At 45.2% G+C, this 20,429-nt stretch overlaps 1 protein-coding gene across 2 annotated transcripts in view; it reads right to left on the bottom strand.

The window, feature by feature from the left end:
• Nucleotides 1-20,429, bottom strand: part of LOC106596863 (leucine-rich repeat and fibronectin type-III domain-containing protein 2) — a 197,290-nt gene that overhangs the window by 120,285 nt on the left and 56,576 nt on the right. For both annotated transcript variants that reach the window (XM_045695816.1, XM_045695817.1), the window contains exon 2: nt 1,584-1,708. The gene's annotated coding sequence lies outside the window, so the exon portion shown is untranslated. The remainder of the gene's footprint in view (nt 1-1,583; nt 1,709-20,429) is intronic.

The following is a 20,429-nucleotide window of genomic DNA, read 5'->3' as shown; positions in this document are numbered from 1 at the left end:
CACAAATGGAGTCCTAATGAATATAAAGACTGATAACCACTGTTTGATAAAGCACAGTACAGACTATCAGTGGAGCTTAATTTCCCCAGGCTCCAGTGGCCTGTCTAGTGAGAGTGGTCAAATGTGTGTAATTTACCTCTGTGTGTTCCTTCCTTCCTCCTTTATTTTGCCAAATGGCTTGGGAATGGGGAGTGAGTCAAGGTTAAAAGCATATACCTCCAGGGAGATCCAGCCAGCCACAGACAGGATACAGTTTAGGGGGGTATCTAGTGTAGCTCCAGCAGCACTCAAGGCCCTGGGCTCTGCGCTTTAAGGCAGGATATCTTTGGCTTTGTAAACATCCCCATCTCTGTCTCTGTGAATTCACAGCCGTAAAACAGCTGTGGCCGGTATGGGAGAAACCTGACAAACATATTACCCGGGTGCTACTGCGTACGTGCAGCCGTGGTAGCATCTGCAATCAACAATTTGTTATTCAATGCAGATGGCATTTACACCGTTTTAGCGCCGTTACCCAAATAAATCTGTATGTCCTGGGAGACGACAGATGAAACCAGAGGGAATCATCAACCTTGGGAGAAAAAAAACCCTACACAGCCGAATCTATGGTAGTGGTACATACAATTAATGCCATGGACTAGGCCATGATTACGAATGGAGGACACGTCTCACTGTGAGTGAAGAGCAATCAAACTCACACAGACTCTCAGTCGAATGAATAAAATAAAGATGAGGCTGTGTCTTTGTCTGACCCTTTCCCACTCCTAGCCTGGGCTAATGGGATTGTGTTAGCCATAGGACAGGTGTCTGTCTAGTCTCTAATGAGTTACACAGCACAAAGGGAAACTTTTCACCAACATTGCTCTGCTCGTCTGCTGCCATTCTCAGTGCCTTGCGGCTTTGAGAGGTGGATCAGTGTCAGTTTGAAATGGAATCTCTGCTAGGAGGTAGCATTGGCAGGTAGCAACATCACATTGGGATATTTACTATATTTGTCACGAATCCCACCGAAGGTGGCCCCCCTGCCTGCTCGGGCGGCGCTCGGCGGTCGTCGTCGCCGGCCTACTAGCCGCCGCTGAGCCTTTTTACTTTTTCTGTTTGTATGTCTTATTGGTTGCACCTGTTCCCTATTTGAGTGTCTTGATTTGTACCGGAGAAAATAAATCCATTATTTCCTTACCTCTGCTCTCTGCGCCTGACTCCTACCACTACTCCTAGCAATTCGTGACAATATTTCTACATACATCTAGGGTAGTTAGTTACAGTAAAGTTAAATTACTTAATTGGCGTCACTGTCTGCTGCTAGAAGGTAGCATTGACTGTTGGCAACATCTCACTGGGAGGTTAAGTGTGTTTCTACGTAAATCCAGGGTAGTTAGTCACAGTTCTGTTTAATTAGTTAAAGAAATTAGCCTGATTCCCCACTGCACTGCTGTTCGCCTCTGAAGCCAACATAGGCAGGCTACACTGTTAGAAAGTGTTCATCTTGACAAATCCAGGAGTGAGCATGTTATTTCAAAAGAAAGTTATTGTTCAAACATGAGGGATGTAGAGTAATTTATGGTATAACAAAGGGCACTGACCTTTCTGCCTCCTTGTTGGCAGTAAACAAGGTATGTCTCGTTCTCCTCTTCCAGAAAATTCTTGGCAATTGCTCTCCCTTGCATGTGATATACATGTATCATACTTCATCGGGTTACGCTCTCACCTAAAAGAAAAACGCAAACAAACACTAGCGTGAAATATTCATAAACTTCAGAAAAGGGACCAAAAAGAGGAACCATACACAGAGGATGCCTCTGCTGGCTGTTCACTTAGGGAAGGGAACTCTGTATTCTAGGTGGTTTTTGGATAAAGATCTCAGGTTGGTCTGTCAATCTGGCAATTAACCAGTGCAAGGAGCCTAAAGGAAATCCAATATATTTCCATTATGGTGTTTACATGGAGCAGCAAAGCCCAGGGACTCCCTCCCCTGCAATTCATTACACCGATACGCAATCCTTCCCTTGGGGCCGAGCCAATACTATTACACTGCACCCGCCATATCTAATTTCGTCTGCTGATATCACAATCTGTGAAACTCAAGGAGAGCTCGTGGTCTTTCACAGTCAGTCTCCTCCCTAACAGGTAAGTTCCCATTACTACAACTATATGCGTACACAATTTATACCCCCACATTGTATAGGATATCGTTCCCTCAATCCACATTTAGTCACACTCCATGTAATGACACCACCAGTCATTTTCATTAAGATGTCTTGTTTTAAGATGATTTACAGCTACATTGTCACCTGACCGCTTCTATCTATCTCAGCGTAATTTACAGTGCAGCATGTTTTTCACAGGAATATTTTTTATTTATTTTATTTCACCTTTATTTAACCAGGTAGGCAAGTTGAGAACAAGTTCTCATTTACAATTGCGACCTGGCCAAGATAAAGCAAAGCAGTTCGACAACATACACCAACACAGAGTTACACATGGAGTAAAACAAACATACAGTCAATAATACAGTAGAAAAATAAGTCTATATACAATGTGAGCAAATGAGGTGAGTTAAGGGAAAAGGCCATGGCAGGTGAGTTAAGCAAAAAGGCCATGGTGGCAAAGTAAATACAATATAGCAAGTAAAACACTGGAATGGTAGATTTGTAGTAGAAGAAAGTTTAAAGTAGAAATATTGGCGTGCAAAGGAGCAAAATAAATAAATACAGTAGGGGAAGGGGTAGTTGTTTGGGCTAAATTATAGATGGGCTATGTACAGGTGCAGTGATCTGTGAGCTGCTCTGACAGCTGGTGCTTAAAGCTAGTGAGGGAGATAAGTGTTTCCAGTTTCAGAGATTTTTGTAGTTCGTTCCAGTCATTGGCAGCAGAGAACTGGAAGGAGAGACGGCCAAAGGAGGAACTGGCTTTGCGGGTGACCAGAGAGATATACCTGCTGGAGTGCGTGCTACAGGTGGGTGCTGCTATGGTGACCAGTGAGCGGAGATAAGGGGTGACTTTACCTATTAGGGTCTTGTAGATGACCTGGAGCCAGTGGGTTTGGCGACAAGTATGAAGCGAGAGCCAGCCAACGAGAGCGTACAGGTCGCAGTGGTGGGTAGTATATGGGGCTTTGGTGACAAAACGGATGGCACTGTGATAGACTGCATCCAGTATGTTGAGTAGGGTATTGGAGGCTATTTTGTAAATGACATCGCCGAAGTCGAGGATCGGTAGGATGGTCAGTTTTACGAGGGTATGAATATGAAGATAATAGAAAAATATCTACAGGAATATTTTTTTTAGGAGTGTAGATTGATCCAGACATGCATTGTTGGTTCTGCACAGGCAGGGCTCTAAATTAAAATGTTTAATTGGTAGCACTTTAAAAAGTTAGGAGCACCACATTCAATTTTGGAGCACCAGAAAATAAGATTTCTTAAATTGATTCAGCCTATATTTGGCCTATATGAATTATAGCTACTTTAGAAGCCCTAGAAACCAATATGTAAAACTATAAATACATTAATTTATTATAAAAGCTAAAATGTTGATACAAATACCTGTCACTGAAATTACAAAGTAATTTGTGGAATATTAGGTTTCTACATTGTGTAAAAGCACTATTTTCCAATTGAGATGCATTACATTGAAAATTGTGCACTGTCTCTTTAAAAACATCAGGTTTGTGATGACAACATGCAAGAGTTCTCATTCATGCATTGCAAGAGTTCTGTCATTCATTCATTCACCACCTTTTTGTGCCCAAAAATGTTTGGATATAATAGTAAAGTTACCAGGTTTTTAGCTCTAGCCAAAAAGGTAACTTGATTGAGCAAAGTGTAAACAAATGGTTGAAAGGATAAGTCGAGATTTTGTCATGAAAAGGGTATCCACAAGTTCATCTGACTCTGAGCAAGTAGAAAAGGGCCTCATTGCCAAAATCCCGAAGTATCCCTTTAACGACGTAGACAGACGCTCAAGTCGTATGAGAATAGTCCACAGTGGTGTAAAGTACTTTAGTAAAAATACTTTAAAGTACTATTTAAGTCATTGTTTTAGATATCTGTACTTTTACTCCCCTACTGTACATTCCTAAAGAAAATAATGTACTTTTTACTCCATACATTTTCCCTGACACCCAAAAGTACTGGCTACATTTTGAATGCTTAGCAGGACAGGAAAATGGACAAATTCACACACTTATAAAGAAAATATTCCCTACTGCTTTTGATCTGGCAGACTCACGAAACACAAATGCTTTGTTTTTAAATGGTTGTCTAAGTGTTGGAGTGTGCTGCTGGCTATTCGTAAATGAAAAAACAAGAAAAATTGTCCCGTCTGGTTTGCTTAATATAAGGAATTTGAAATGATTTATCTTTTACTTTTGATCCTTAAATATAATGTAAACTAAATACTTTTAAACTTTTACTCAAGTACTGTTGTATTTTACTTTTCAATGTATCTTTACTTTTAATCAATTATGACGGTTGGGTACTTTTTCCACCACTTTTTCCACCACAGCCCACGACATTGTTTATGGTCCCGGCGATCCGCTAGGAAGATAAAAATGTTGCTCTGGTAATATGGGTCAGATCTTTTGATCTGGTTGAGCTAGAAGCAAGCCATTTTCACTGAAGTAACGGTGCAACCATGACTCAAACTAATCTGCACTCTATTGTTTCTCTAGGGCACTACGAAACAACGGCACAGCGAAGCCTTGTCACAGCTGTCGTGAAAGAGAGAATGGGACCAAGGCGCAGCGGGTTGCGTGCTCAACATATTTATTAAATAAATGCAAACACCACGGAAAAACAATAAACAAACTAACGACAGGAACAGAGAAGCTCAACAAAAGCAGTACTCTCAAACAACTACCCACAAGTGACAAACAAAACACACACACCTATTTATAGGACTCCCAATCAGAGGCAACTAGAAACACCTGCCTCCAATTGAGAGTCCAGCACCCAACCTACACATAGAAAAACTACCCTAGAACATACACATAGAAATACAAACATAGACCAGTGACCAAAAAAAACCCGTAATACATAAATAAACTACCCTCTGCCACGTCCTGACCAAACTACAATAACAACATATCCTCTATACTGGCCAGGACGTGACAGTACCCCCCCAAAGGTGCAGACCCCGGATGCACCTACACAAAACACAGAAAACCCCCAAACAAACAGAAAAATCCCCCTTAAACTTAAGGGAGGGAAGGGAGGGTGGCTGCCGTCAACGACGGCACTGTGCTACACCCCCCCTCCCCAACCCACCTATATAAGAGGCGGCTCAGGTGCGGGACGTGGACTCCGCTCCACCCTCGACGTCGCCCACTTAGGTGGTGCCCCTGGCCGCGCCGGAGGACTGGTGGGCGACCCTGACTTCGACCCGATTCTTGCTGCGCCCGGCTGGCGGGTGTCTCTGGCTGCGCCTGGCTGGCGGGCGACCCTTGTTGCGCCCGGCTGGCGGACGACCCTGGCTGCGCCCGGCTGGTGGGCGGTGATGGCTGCGCCCGGCTGGCGGGTGTCCCTTGCTGCACCCGGCTGGCGGGCGGCGATGGCTGCGCACGGCTGGCGGGCAGCGCTGGCTGCGCCCGGCTGGCGGACGACCCTGGCTGCGCCCGGCTGGCGGGCGGCGATGGCAGATCCGGAAAGGCGGGCCGCTCTGGCGGCTCCGGGCAGGTGGGCGGCTCTGGCGGCTCCGGGCAGGCGGGCGGCTCTGGCGGCTCCTGACTGGCGGGCGGCTCTGGCGGCTCCTGACTGGCGGGCTGCTCTGGCGGCTCCTGACTGGCGGGCGGCTCTGGCGGCTCCTGACTGGCGAGGCTGGGCTGACGCACTAGAACCTGATGCATGGGGCTGGTACAGGATGTGCCAGTCTGGGCACACGCACCTCAGGGCTAGTGCGGGGAGCGGGAACAGGCCGAGTTGACGCACTGGACCGTAGAGGCGCACTGGCGGTCTCGAGCGCAGGACTGGCATCACCCCTACTGGCTGGATGCTCACTTTCCCCTGGCACATGCGGGGTGCTGGTACTGCACGTACTGGCCTGAAAATGCTCGGCCTCGCCACCGTACCCATCACCCCAAGGCATGGGACCTGTCCAGTTCGTCTCTGCCCAAAAAGGGTACGGGGAGCTGGCCTGGGGCTCCATCCTCGCCCTGCCAAACTGCCCTTGTGCCCCCCCCAAAAAAATTATTGGGGCTGCCTCTCGGGCTCCCTTACCAGCCGTGTTCCCAGGTCCTCGCCAGATTTCCTCCGCTGCTTGGTCCTGTTGTGGTGGGTAGTTCTGTCACAGCTGTCGTGGAAGAGAGAATGGGACCAAGGCGCAGCGGGTTGCGTGCTCAACATATTTATTAAATAAATGCGAACACCACGGAAAAACAATAAACAAACTAACGACAGGAACAGAGAAGCAGGCTCAACAAAAGCAGTACTGTCAAACAACTACCCACAAGTGACAAACAAAACACACACCGATTTATAGGACTCCCAATCAGAGGCAACTAGAAACACCTGCCTCCAATTGAGAGACCAGCACCCAACCTACACATAGAAAAACTACCCTAGAACATACACATAGAAATACAAACATAGACCAGTGACCAAAAAAAAACATAATACATAAATAAACTACCCTCTGCCACGTCCTGACCAAACTACAATAACAAAATATCCTCTATACTGGTCAGGACGTGACAAGCCTTATCATGGCGCCAGAGGGGATGGCTGCCGTTTTACGGGCTCCTAACCAACTGTGCTATTTTGTTTGTTTTTTCGCATTGTTTATAACTCATTTTGTACATAATGTTGCTGCTACCATCTCTTATGACCGAGAAGAGTTTCTGGACATCAGAACAGCGATTACTCACCTCGAACTGGACAAATGTTATTTTTTTTCATGAGTTCATCGTGAAGGATATACTGCTTCCCGGAGACCAGGCCCAAATCCCCGTCATTTGAGTCAAGAAAAGACGGAAATACGGTCTGGGTGCCTTGTGAGAATTCGTCGGCAAGTGAGTAAACCACCATTACCCTCTGTTTTATTGGCCAATGTGCAATCATTGGAAAACAAATTGGACGCTCTACGATTAAGACTATCCTACCAACGGGACATTGAAAACTGTAATATCTTATGTTTCACCGAGACATGGTTGAACGATGACACAGATAATATAGAACGTGCTGGCTTCTCCGTGTTTTGCCAGAACAGAGCAGCTACGTCTGTTAAGACGAGGGGCGGGGGCTGTGTGTCAATTTGTCAATAACTGCTGGTGCGCGATGTCTAATATTAAAGAGGTCTCGAGGTATTGCTCTCCTGAGGTAGAATACTTCATGATAAGCAGTATACCAAACTATCTACCAAGAGAGTTCACATCTATATCATTCGTAGCCGTCAATTTACCAACAAAAATCAATGCTGGCACTAAGACCGCACTCAATGAGCTGTATAATGCCATAAGCAAATCAAATCAAATGTATTTATATAGCCCTTCTTACATTAGCTGATATCTCAAAGTGTTGTACAGAAACCCAGCCTAAAACCCCAAACAGCAAGCAATGCAGGTGTAGAAGCAAACAATGTGCAACCAGAGGAAAAAAAACAATTCACCACCTTTACTCCACACACAGAGACACATACAAATCTCTCCTTCGCCCTCCATTTGGCAAATCTGACCATAATTCTATCCTCCTGATTCCTGCTTACAAGCAAAAACTAAATCAGGAAGTACCAGTGTCTCGCTCAATACGAAAGTCGTCAGATGTGAAGCGGATGCTACGCTACAGGACTGTTTTTGCTAGCACAGACTGGAATATGTTCCGGGATTCATCCAATGGCAATGAGGAGTATACCACCTCAGTCACGGGCTTCATTAATAAGTGCATCGACGACATCATCCCCTCAGTGACCGTACGTACATATCCCAACCAGAAGCCATGGATTACAGGTAACATCCGTACCGAGCTAAAGGCTAAAGCTGCCACTTTCAATGAGCGGGACACTAATCCAGCTATGCCCTCAGATGAACCGTCAAACATGCAAAGCGTCAATACAGGACTAACACCAGCTCTGACGCTCGTTGGATGTGGCAGGGCTTGAAAACTATTACGAACTACAAAGCCTCGAGCTGCCCAGTGATGCAAGCCTACCAGACAAGCTAAATGCCTTTTATGCTCACATTGAGGTAAGGAACACTGAAGCATGCATGAGAGTATCATCTGTTCTGGATGACTGTGTGATCACGCTCTCTGTAGCCGATGTGAGCAAGACTTTAAACAGGTCAACATTCACAAAGCCACAGGGCCAGACGGGTTACCGGGATGTGTACTCAAAGCATCCGCGGACCAACTGGCAAGTGCCTTCACTGACATTTTCAACCTCTCCCTGACCGAGTCTGCAGTACCTACATGTTTCAAACAGACCACCATAATAGTCCTTGTGCCCAAGAAAGTGAAGGTAACCTGCCTAAATGATTACCGCACAGTAGCACTCACGTCGGTAGCCATGAAGTGCTTTGAAAGGCTGGTCATGGTTCACATCAACACCATCATGCCAGAAACCCCAGACCCACTCCAATTCGCATACCGCTCCAACAGATCAACAGATGACACAATCTCAATCACACTCCACACTGCCCTTTCCAACCAGGACAAAAGGAACACCTATATGAGAATGCTGTTCACTGACTATGGCTCAGTGTTCAACACCATAGTGACCACAAAGTTCATCACTAAGCAAAAAACCCTAAACACCTCTCTCTGCAACTGGATCCTGGACTTCCTGACGGGCCGCCCCCAGGTGGTAAGGGAAGGTAAAAACACATCTGCCACGCTGATTCTCAACACTGGGGCCCCTCAGGGGTGCGTGCTTAGTCCACTCCTGTACTCCAACACCATCATTAAGTTTGCTGACGACACAACAGTGGTAGGCCTGATCACTGACAACGATGAGACAGCCTATAGGGAGGAGGTCAGCAACCTGGCAGTGTGGTGCCAGGACAACAACATCTCTTTCAATGTGAGAAAAACAAAGGAGCGGATCATGAATTATTGGAAAAGGAGGGCCGAACAGGCCCCCGATTAACATTGACGGGACTGAAGTGGAGTGGGTCGAGAGTTTCAAGTTCCTTGGTGTCCACATCACCAACAAACTATCATGGTCGAAACACACCAAGACAGTTGTGAAGAGGGCACGACAACACCTTTTCCCCCTCAGGAGACTGAAAAGATTTGGCATGGGTCCCCAGATCCTCAAAAGGTTCTACAGCTGCACCATCAAAAAGCTCTACAGCTGCACCATTAAGAGCATCCTGACCTGTTGCATTACTGCCTAGTATGGCAACTGCTCGGCATCTGACTGTAAGGCACTACAGAGGGTAATGTGTACGGCCCAGTACATCACTGGGGCCAAGCTTCCTAACATCCAGGACCTTTAAACTAGGCAGTGTCACAGGAAGGCCCAAAAAATTGTGAAAAGACTTAAGTCACCAGAATCATAGACTGTTCTCTCTGCTACCGCACGGCAAACGATACCGGAGCACCAAGTCTAGGACCTTAAGGCTCCTTAACAGCTTCTACCCCCAAAGCCATTTTAAAAAACGATTTACATTGACCCCCCCTTTTGTTTTAACACTGCTGCTACTTGCTGTTTATTATCTAGTCAATTTAAAAATTACCTCGACTATCCTGTACCACTGCACATTGACTCGGAACCGGTACCTCATGTATATAGCCTCGTTATTGTTATGTTGGTTTTATTAAGTTTATTTAGTAAATATTTTATTAACTCTATTTCTTGACCTGCAATGTTGGTTAAGGGCTTGTAAGTATCCATATCACGGTAAGGTCTACAGTCATGGCCAAAAATGTTGAGAATGACAGAAATATTCATTTTCACAAAGTCTGCTGCCTCAGTTTGTATGATGGCAATTTGCATATACTCAGATGAATTGCAATTAATTGCAAAGACCCTCTTTGCCATGCAAATGACCTGAATCCCCCCCAAATATTTCCACTGTATTTCAGCCCTGCCACAAAAGGACCAGCTGACATCATGTCAGTGATTTTCTCGTTAACACAGGTGTGAGTGTTGATGAGGACATGGCTGGAGATCACTCTGTCATGCTGATTGAGTTCGAATACCAGACTGGAAGCTTCAAAAGGAGGGTGGTGCTTGGAATCATTGTTCTTCCTCTGTCAACCATGGATACCTGCAAGGAAACACGTGTCGTCAACATTGCTTTGCACAAAAAGGGCTTCACAAGCAAGGATATTGCTGCCAGTAAGATTGCACCTAAATCAACCATTTATCGGATCATCAAGAACTTCAAGGAGAGTGATTCAATTGTCGTGAAAAAGGCTTCAGGGTGCCCAAGAAAGTCCAGCAAGCGCCAGGACCGTCTCCTAAAGTTGATTCAGCTGAGGGATCGGGGCACCACCAGTACAGAGCTTGCTCGGGAATGGCAGCAGGCAGGTGTGAGTGCATCTGCACGCACAGTGAGGCGAAGACTTTTGGAGGATGGCCTGGTGTCAAGAAGGGCAGCAAAGAAGCCACTTCTCTCCAGGAAAAACCTCAGGGACAGACTGATATTCTGCAAAAGGTACAGGGATTGGACTGCTGAGGACTGAGGTAAAGTCATTTTCTCTGATGAATCCCCTTTCCGATTGTTTGGGGGATCCGGAAAAAAGCTTGTCCAGAGAAGACAAGGTGAGCGCTACCATCAGTCCTGTGTCATGTAAACAGTAAAGCATCCTGAGACCATTCATGTGTGGGGTTTCTTCTCAGCCAAGGGAGTGGGCTCACTCACAATTTTGCCTAAGAACACAGCCATGAATAATGAATGGTACCAACACATCCTCTGAGAGCAACTTCTCCCAACCATCCAGGAACAGTTTGGTGACGAACAATGCCTTTTCCAGCATGATGGAGCACCTTGCCATAAGGCAAAAGTGATAACTAAGTGGCTCGGGGAACAAAACATCGATATTTTGGGTCCATGGCCAGGAAATTCCCCAGACCTTAATCCCATTGAGAACTTGTGGTCAATCCTCAAGAGACGAGTGGACAAACAAAACCCCACAAATTCCCGACAAACTCCAAGTATTGATTATGTGTCACGGTTGTTGTCGGTGAATGAGGACCAAAACGCAGCAGGTACGTGAATGCTCATCTTGATTTTTAATTATCTTTCAAAACGAACATACAAAATAACAAAAACACGAACGATCAACAAAAACAGTCTGGTAAGGCACAAGGCGAAACACAGAACAATCACCCACAAATCACACATACAAACACACCCTAATATATGGAACTCTCAATCAAAGGCAGATAGACAACACCTGCCTTCAACTGAGAGTCCCAACCCCAATCAACCAAACATAGAAACACACAACCTAGACTAACCATAGAATACTAAACATAAACCAAAACCCGGAATTACTAAATCAAACACCCTTTACCCAAAACACACCACCCCGAACCACATAAAACAAATACCCCCTGCCACGCCCTGACCAAACTACAAAACAATTAACCTTATATACTGGCCAGGACGTGACAGTACCCCCCCCTTAAAGGTGCTACCCCAGAAGCACCTTAACAAAAAATAACCCCAAGCAACACCAACAAAAAGTCCCCTTTTCTAAAGGGAGGGAAGGGAGGGTGGCTGCCGTCAACGACGGCACTGTGCTACACCCCCCCTCCCCAACCCACCTATTTCTGGAGGTGGCTCTGGCTCCGGCCGTTCCAGGCTGTCGGGCCACTCTGGCATCGCCGGGGGGCAGTCGGGGCAGTCTGGCAATTCGGGAGAGTCTGGGCAGTCTGGCAATTCGGGACAGTCTGGGCAGTCTGGCAATTCGGGACAGTCTGGGCAGTCTGGCAATTCGGGACAGTCTGGGCAGTCTGGCAATTCGGGACAGTCTGGGCAGTCTGGCAATTCGGGACAGTCTGGGCAGTCTGGCAATTCGGGACAGTCTGGGCAGTCTGGCCACTCCGGCAGTTCAGGGCAGTCTGGCCACTCCGGCAGTTCAGGGCAGTCTGGCCACTCCGGCAGTTCAGGGCAGTCTGGCCACTCCGGCAGTTCAGGGCAGTCTGGCCACTCCGGCAGTTCAGGGCAGTCTGGCCACTCCGGCAGTTCAGGGCAGTCTGGCCACTCCGGCAGTTCAGGGCAGTCTGGCCACTCCGGCAGTTCAGGGCAGTCTGGCCACTCCGGCAGTTCAGGGCAGTCTGGCCACTCCGGCAGTTCAGGGCAGTCTGGCCACTCCGGCAGTTCAGCGCAGTCTGGCCACTCCGGCAGTTCAGCGCAGTCTGGCCACTCCGGCAGTTCAGCGCAGTCTGGCCACTCCGGCAGTTCAGCGCAGTCTGGCCACTCCGGCAGTTCAGCGCAGTCTGGCCACTCCGGCAGTTCAGCGCAGTCTGGCCACTCCGGCAGTTCAGCGCAGTCTGGCCACTCCGGCAGTTCAGCGCAGTCTGGCCACTCCGGCAGTTCAGCGCAGTCTGACCACTCCGGCAGTTCAGCGCAGTCTGACCTCTCTGGCGACTGTTGACTGGCGGGCAGCTCTGACGACTGTTGACTGGCGGGCAGCTCTGACGACTGTTGACTGGCGGGCAGCTCTGACGACTGTTGACTGGCGGGCAGCTCTGACGATGACTGTTGACTGGCGGGCAGCTCTGACGATGACTGTTGACTGGCGGGCAGCTCTGACGATGACTGTTGACTGGCGGGCAGCTCTGACGATGACTGTTGACTGGCGGGCAGCTCTGACGATGACTGTTGACTGGCGGGCAGCTCTGATGATGACTGTTGACTGGCGGGCAGCTCTGACGATGACTGTTGACTGGCGGGCAGCTCTGATGATGACTGTTGACTGGCGGGCAGCTCTGATGAAGACTGTTGACTGGCGGGCAGCTCTGATGAAGACTGTTGACTGGCGAGGCTGGGTTGACGCACTTGTAGCCTGGTGCGTGGTGCTGGTACTGGGATTACCAGATTATGTACACGCACCTCCAGGCTAGTGCGGGGAGCGGGAACAGGACGAGTCGGACTGGGTTGACGCACTTCCGGGTCCGCACGAGAGACAGGAGCTGGAAACCCAGGGCTATGGAGGCGCACAGCCGGTCTAGATCTTACCTCCTGCACAACCCGCCTTGGCTGGATGGAACTAGTAGCCCTGTACGAGCGGGGTGCTCGTACAGGGCAGACAGGGCTGTGCAGGGGCCTGATGGTAGCCGTGCGTAGAGCGGGAGTTGGGTAGCCTGGTCCTCGGAGGCGTACCGGCGACCAGATGCGCTGCGCAGGCATCCTCCTACCAGGCTGGATGCCCGCTCTAGCACGGCACCTGCGAGGGGCTGGAATAACGCGCACCGGACTGTGCGTGCGTATGGGTGAGATAGTGCGCTCCTCAGCGAAACATAGCGCTCTCCACCCCATACGCTCCTCCATATAACCACGAGTAGCTGGCTTCCGGCTCTTCTTACGCCTAGCCAAACTACCCGTGTGCCCCCCCCAAAAATTTTCTTGGGGGTGCCTCTCGTGCTTCTCCTTCAGCGCGTACTTGGCCTCGTACCACCGCCTCTCTGCCTTGGCTGCCTCAATTTCCCACTGCGGGCGTCGATAATCCCCAGCCTGATGCCAGGGTCCGGCCCCGTCCAGAACTTCCTCCCAAGTCCACTTCTCCCGCCAGTCCAACTCGAACTCCGTCTGCTCCTTCCTCTGCTGCTTGGTCCTTTGGTGGTGGGTGATTCTGTCACGGGTGTTGTCGGTGAATGAGGACCAAAACGCAGCAGGTACGTGAATGCTCATCTTGATTTTTAATTATCTTTCAAAACGAACATACAAAATAACAAAAACACGAACGATCAACAAAAACAGTCTGGTAAGGCACAAGGCGAAACACAGAACAATCACCCACAAATCACACATACAAACACACCCTAATATATGGAACTCTCAATCAAAGGCAGATAGACAACACCTGCCTTCAACTGAGAGTCCCAACCCCAATCAACCAAACATAGAAACACACAACCTAGACTAACCATAGAATACTAAACATAAACCAAAACCCGGAATTACTAAATCAAACACCCTTTACCCAAAACACACCACCCCGAACCACATAAAACAAATACCCCCTGCCACGCCCTGACCAAACTACAAAACAATTAACCTTATATACTGGCCAGGACGTGACAGTATGCAAGAATGGTGTCATGTTTTTGGCATCATTAAAGTGTAGACTGTTATTTTATCAAATACATTCTCTGTAATTATTATTACATAATTAAACTAATCATGTAAATGTCATTAACTAGGAAGTTGGTGCACCAAGGAAAATATTCAGATTACAAAGTTATAACTTTCCTAATATAACTTTTCAGATATTTTAATATCTGATCAATTAGTCTTCTAATTAATGAATTATTCTTTACCTCACGTTAGTCTCATTCCAAACGTCGTAAATTGTTGGTTATCTGCACGAACCCAGTCTTTGCTATGAATCATCCATACATCAACTGTCTTAATCATTTATGTACTAACTAACTAAATAATCACAGAAATGCATAACCTGTTGGGGGTAGGGGGCAATATTGACACGGCCGGATAAAAAACGTACCCGATTTAATCTGGTTACTACTCCTGCCCAGTAACTAGAACATGCATATAATTATTGGCTTTGGATAGAGAACACCCTGAAGTTTCTAAAACTGTTTGAATGGTGTCTGTGAGTATAACAGAACTCATATGGCAGGCAAAAACCTGAGAAGATTCCTTACAGGAAGTGCCCTCTCTGACAAGATCTTGTTCTTCTTGTCTCTGTTTATTGAAGACTGAGGATCTTTACTGTAACGTGACACTTCCTACGGCTCCCATAGGCTCTCAGAGCCCGGGAAAAAGCTGAATGATATCGAGGCAGCCCCAGGCTGAAGCACATTTGCGCGTTTGGCAAGTGGCCGATCAGAGGACAATGGGCTTAGGCGCGTGCACGAGTCGACCCCGTGCTTTATTTTCTTTCGTCTTTTTACCTAAACGCAGATTCCTGGTCGGAATATTATCGCTTTTTTACGAGAAAAAATGGCATAAAATTGATTTTAAACAGCGGTTGACATGCTTCGAAGTACGGTAATGGAATATTTAGAATTTTTTTGTCACGAAATGCGCCGTGCTCGTCACCCTTCTTTACCCTTTCGGATAGTGTCTTGAACGCACTAACAAAACGCCGCTGTTTGGATATAACTATGGATTATTTGGGACCAAACCAACATTTGTTATTGAAGTAGAAGTCCTGGGAGTGCATTCTGACGAAGAACACCAAAGGTAATCAAACTTTTCTAATAGTAAATCGGAGTTTGGTGAAGGCTAAACTTGCTGGGTGTCTAAATAGCTAGCCCTGTGATGCCGGGCTATCTACTTAGAATATTGCAAAATGTGCTTTCACCAAAAAGCTATTTTAAAATCGGACATATCGAGTGCATAGAGGAGTTCTGTATCTATAATTCTTAAAATAATTGTTATGCTTTTTGTGAACGTTTATCGTGAGTAATTTAGTAAATTTTTTGTAAATTCCCCGGAAGTATGCTAGTTCTGAACGTCACATGCTAATGTAAAAAGCTGTTTTTTGATATAAATATGAACTTGATTGAACAAAACATGCATGTATTGTATAACATAATGTCCTAGGGTTGTCATCTGATGAAGATCATCAAAGGTTAGTGCTGCATTTAGCTGTGGTTTTGTTTTTTGTGACATTATATGCTAGCTTGAAAAATGGATGTCTGATTATTTCTGGCTGGGTACTCTGCTGACATAATCTAATGTTTTGCATTCGTTGTAAAGCCTTTTTGAAATCGGACAGTGTGGTTAGATTAACGAGAGTCTTGTCTTTAAAATGGTGTAAAATAGTCATATGTTTGAGAAATTGAAGTAATAGCATTTCTAAGGTATTTGAATAACGCGCCACGGGATTTCACTGGCTGTTACGTTGGTGGGACGAAATCGTCCCACTGGCCCTAGAGAAGATAACAAACAAACAAACAAACAGTAGATATGGTTACAAGGAAATAATAGGGGATGTGCCCTAGTGGGCTAAACCGGTAGGGCGGCTTGGTAGACAAAGGGACTGAGAAGGGCACGAAAGACATAAGACATTACACAGTTGATAATTATAACAATTGAAATGCTAATCCTTTGCACATGAACGCTCACTCATTCGGGAATAATTGCAATCAATACATATATTTACGCTCAGTGTGTCATCGTGATTTCTATTGGAATCGTTCTTTTCTGTTGGAAAGTTAATCCGAGATTCTCTCTGCGTTCCTGGAGTCTTTGGTTAGAATGGATACGTCAGAGTAAAATTCAGCAATGTCCTCATAGAATGGATGTTTCGGCGGTTGTTGGTCTTCGCATTCAGTCGACATAAATTCTATCTGCAGACTAGTAATTAGTATTGAATATTTGCTCTTATTCTGTCGGTATCGATAGTCTCAGAGTTTAACAACCATTACAACCTTAGCTTATACTAAAGGTACGCATGGTCTCTACTCAAACCTTATCCCTCTCGGTAATCGAGGTATGCATGGTCTGAACTCATTCATTTTATACAATAATTAGATGCAAGCCTCAGAACGGACGCTCCTGTATGAACAGAGTTATGATATTGTCTTTCCTGAGGTCACAGTCATAAAACAAAATGGACCGCTCGTAGCTGAATTCTCCACCGACCGCTTACACATTCTCCAAAACATGGATATTGTTCAGTTCTCAAGTTCTGTGATGTAGAATAAGTTCCTTTGTTCTACTGTGAACGCTCTCTCTATACCGCATGGCCGGGGGGGGAAGAGAGTCTCCTCATGAAATTTACGACCTGTGATAACAGAGCCTTGGTAGGTGGGAGAGAGAGAGGTGGTAAGAGAGAGAGGGAGGGTACTCGCTATACCCAAAGAGGGCCACGTCATGACAATGGGCTGCCATCAGTCAAGATGTGGCCCAGAAGCTAATTGACAGCATGCCAGGGCGGATTGCAGAGGTCTTGAAAAAGAAGGGTCAACACTGCAAATATTGACTCTTTGCATCAACTTCATGTAATTGTCAATAAAAGCCTTTGACACTTATGAAATGCTTGTAATTATACTTCAGTATTCCATAGTAACATCTGACAAAAATATCTAAAAGACTCTGAAGCAGCAAACTTTGTGGAAATTAATATTTGTGTCATTCTCAAAACTTTTGGCCACGACTGTACATCTGTTGTCGTCGGCGCATGTAACAAATAAAATGTGATTTGATTTTTATTTGATTTTTACAACAATTATTATCTGCAAAACTCTTTTTCATAGTCACACAGTGCTCTCAAAATACAACTCTTGGTCAGCAAAATATTTTGTTGCATATGTGACCTAATTTGTTGCTCTTTAGTGGAGGACGGGACACGTTCCCATTTTGGTAGATGATATGTATACCTAACCCCTGGGACACCTGCACCAGTCCACAGGACGACAGGAACACAATTTTCTCCAAGAAATGACTTGGCTTTTTGGCATCTGCTGCTGAATCGTATTCACCCGCCTGGAATATAAGCCATAGTGCAACAAATATTGTGATGGCCTTGCAGGAAAAATATGTGCACTGCATACATTTTGCATAATTCTGCACAACATGACTTAAATATTCACAGAGGCAAAGGGAAGCACTGCCAGGATAAAGTCTAACGTCTTTGTACAAAACTGATGAACAATTTTTTTTTATGGCCCATTGAGACATAAGATATGGAACACACTCATTTTCACAACTTTGGAGCACCAATGCAGATGTATTATGCCATTGGAGTTTTTTCATAGGCTTGCAATGCCATGGTGAGGGAGATGGGCAAAAGAGATTTGTACAGCCGTGACCTTCATTTGAAATTACAAATGAGTGCTTAAACATTAAAACATACATTCATAAATCTACCTAAGAATGAATGTAGCCAGCTGTTAATAATAATGATGGGAAATAATTACAGCTTGTAGTTTGTCTGCTAATTACAGTGGTTTAAAGCAACATTTGCTGAGAGGTACTCAATGCTTAACCATTCAGCACAATCTTAACCCCTACCAGCCAAGTTGAATCATACTATGCGAATAGCTTTTTAATTATTAATGAATGTTGGTAAGGAAAAAAGTCCTTCAGTAATTAGAAATCTAATAGACATCAGGGGATACCAGAGAGTTTTTCAGGTTCACCATATTGCTTTGATCACCTCAGTAAGAAGATGCTGACCTACTATGTTCCTTTCTTGTGTTAGTTTCCCTTTATAAGAGAGCTGTGACTTGAGGCCATGGCAGATATGCAGCACAGGCAAATTCGGTCACGCACCGGTGGACCGAAGCAGTATGTGAAGGTTCTTCTTCCATAGCTTACCCCTTACAACAACAAAAAAAACATTTAAAAAATCACATGATTTTCGGACACGTGTGAACAAACCCCATCATTTTCAGACACTTGGTTTTCAAACATTACTTTTAGACATTTCCACCACTTCCAGCTACATTAGTACTCTGTCAGGGAAAAATTACATACTTACCTGATTTGTTTGATATTAATAGTAAACGGTTATATATTTAGCTAAGAGTAAGACTGCCCTGCTAATGTTGAGTTTTTATGGTGTCCACTCTAGCTTCCTGCAGTTAGTCTGGGCATCTGGTTAAGGAAATGGGTTTTGCTAGGGATAGCTTGAGCTGACAATGACTTGGTGATAAAATTCTAAAAGCTGGCATTCTATAGACAAGATGTTTGTGTGTGACCCGAGATAGAGATGGCCTAGAAGAGTTTAGAACAAAGACTCATTCTCTCATCTTCCTGGCAACTGTGAAACTAAGCCGGGTTGGAATTAAAACAACATCCCATGCAGATAACTAGGAGATGGATCAAGGTAGCTTATGGGAACAGTAGAAATGACTGACTGAGCATTTATGGCCTATATAAGATCACTGTTTTTTCATTATCAGTTAAGCTCTCGGCAACACCTCGTGTGTGAGGTCGACGGTTTCATTATTGCAATAATTAATCGATGTTGAATAAAGATGATTGTTTGAATAATTGTCCAAGTCTCTTTCCACTACAACTCCCATCCAGGGAATGAATGGTCTAAAACTGGCAACTTGCAAAAAAGGCAGCATAAGCAAAGGCCAAAGAAACATAATCAAAGATAGGGGAAATTGCAGGAAAGAGGGAGGCGTTTCATTTAATCACGTTATCATTAAAAAAAAATCACTGAAAACTATTTTCTTGCATCCATTTACAATTCATTTGTTCTCACATTTCAAAATTATTTCCTTTCAATATTTTGTTTTGCTACCAATACTTTTGGGTTTATGTTTTGCTTGGGACAAGCTGTCCCAGCTTGTTGGGACAGCTTTACGCATGCCCTAACAGTTTGTGGGCAACGTCAGTTATTGTTAGTGCAATTCATGTATTGTTCAGTGTTGTGTTGTGCAGTGGCTTTGCTGGCATGCATACATCTTTTTTTTTTGTTGAGTTTGTCCCACCAAGGTTTACATGCTAAAATCCCCACTGCTATGGATGCAAGTACTGACCATCCATAATATTAAAATCATAGTTTTAACCATGTTTTTAGGCTATACACTGGTTGATTACATTTATTTTGTTTACAAACATTGGAGTAAAACAAGCTTATACAGCATTTGGGGTTCTGATGGGGTATGACGTTATATTCTCAAAGAATCAATGGGTATATATCCTTCATTTAATTATATTGACATCATCTTTTCACACGTGAGGAGAATAACATTATTTCAACCCCACATGAATCTGGATTTCCACCCGTGAAAGTGAGATGTTAATAGGTAGGAGTTTTCTTGCATGTGAACTATAATTATAATATAATTAACAATTTAAGCTCAACATGTAAAAACAGCTATTTCACATGTGAAACTGCAGCAAATTTAACATATTTTTTTATGTTGTAAGGGACCAGCCTGCTGATGGTGCACACACCACATTCTACGTACATACACCCAGTGCTTTCTCTGTCTCTGTCTCACTCTCACTCTCTCTTTCTCATGTAACAGCTCTTCTTGTTCTTATGCTAAAATCACGTCTTCATGCACACTGTGGCATATGCATGGCAAAAAAATGAACCACCCTACATTGTGTGCACACGCATGTTTTAAAATTCACTGTCTGCAAACCCAGGGAACTAAAAGCACTGCCAATCTAAAGCAGCCCTGAAGTAGAAGTGGGACTGTTTAATCTGCATCAGTACAGAGCAGGAGCTGGGGCAGTCTCTCACTGTGTGAGATACAGTGAGGTATTCCTCCTCGCTCTCTACACCCCACCCTGGTGTGCTGCTCTACATGTCAAAGTGTTGGGACTATTCTACATGGCAGTGTTGGGACTGTTCTACATGTCAAAGTGTTGGGACTATTCTACATGG

This window comes from Salmo salar, chromosome ssa15, assembly GCF_905237065.1.
Source record: "Salmo salar chromosome ssa15, Ssal_v3.1, whole genome shotgun sequence".
NCBI lineage: Eukaryota > Metazoa > Chordata > Actinopteri > Salmoniformes > Salmonidae > Salmo > Salmo salar.
This window is presented reverse-complemented; position numbering and strand designations above follow the sequence as displayed.